The sequence below is a fragment of the Geospiza fortis genome, unplaced genomic scaffold (assembly GCF_000277835.1).
Source record: "Geospiza fortis unplaced genomic scaffold, GeoFor_1.0 scaffold92, whole genome shotgun sequence".
Lineage (NCBI taxonomy): Eukaryota > Metazoa > Chordata > Aves > Passeriformes > Thraupidae > Geospiza > Geospiza fortis.
In genome coordinates this window covers 1,724,315-1,724,659 of record NW_005054389.1, presented here as the reverse complement: position 1 = coordinate 1,724,659, position 345 = coordinate 1,724,315, and positions in this window count along the sequence as shown.

Below are 345 nucleotides of genomic sequence, written 5' to 3'. Positions count from 1 at the left end.
CAGCAGGCTCACTGCTGCTGTTCCCTCAAGCAGAACATTAAATCCCTTCAAACACAGAAGTCACTGCAAATGTACTTGTATCACTTGTCTCAAGCAGCATCATTAGCTCCTGCCATGTCCAAAGCAATGATCAACCCAGATAAGCATTATACAGTCACAAAGGAGAGGGATAATCTCTATATTTTAATATAACTTACAATAATTTATAGTACTGAATGATTATGATACCACCACCAACGCCTGTAAATTAACTAGGGTTACCGTATGTCTGGGACTTCCAAGAAATGTTTTCTTTTCCTCTAAAGGGAAAGTTGGACTTTGGCAACCTACCTAAGGTCCCTAGGC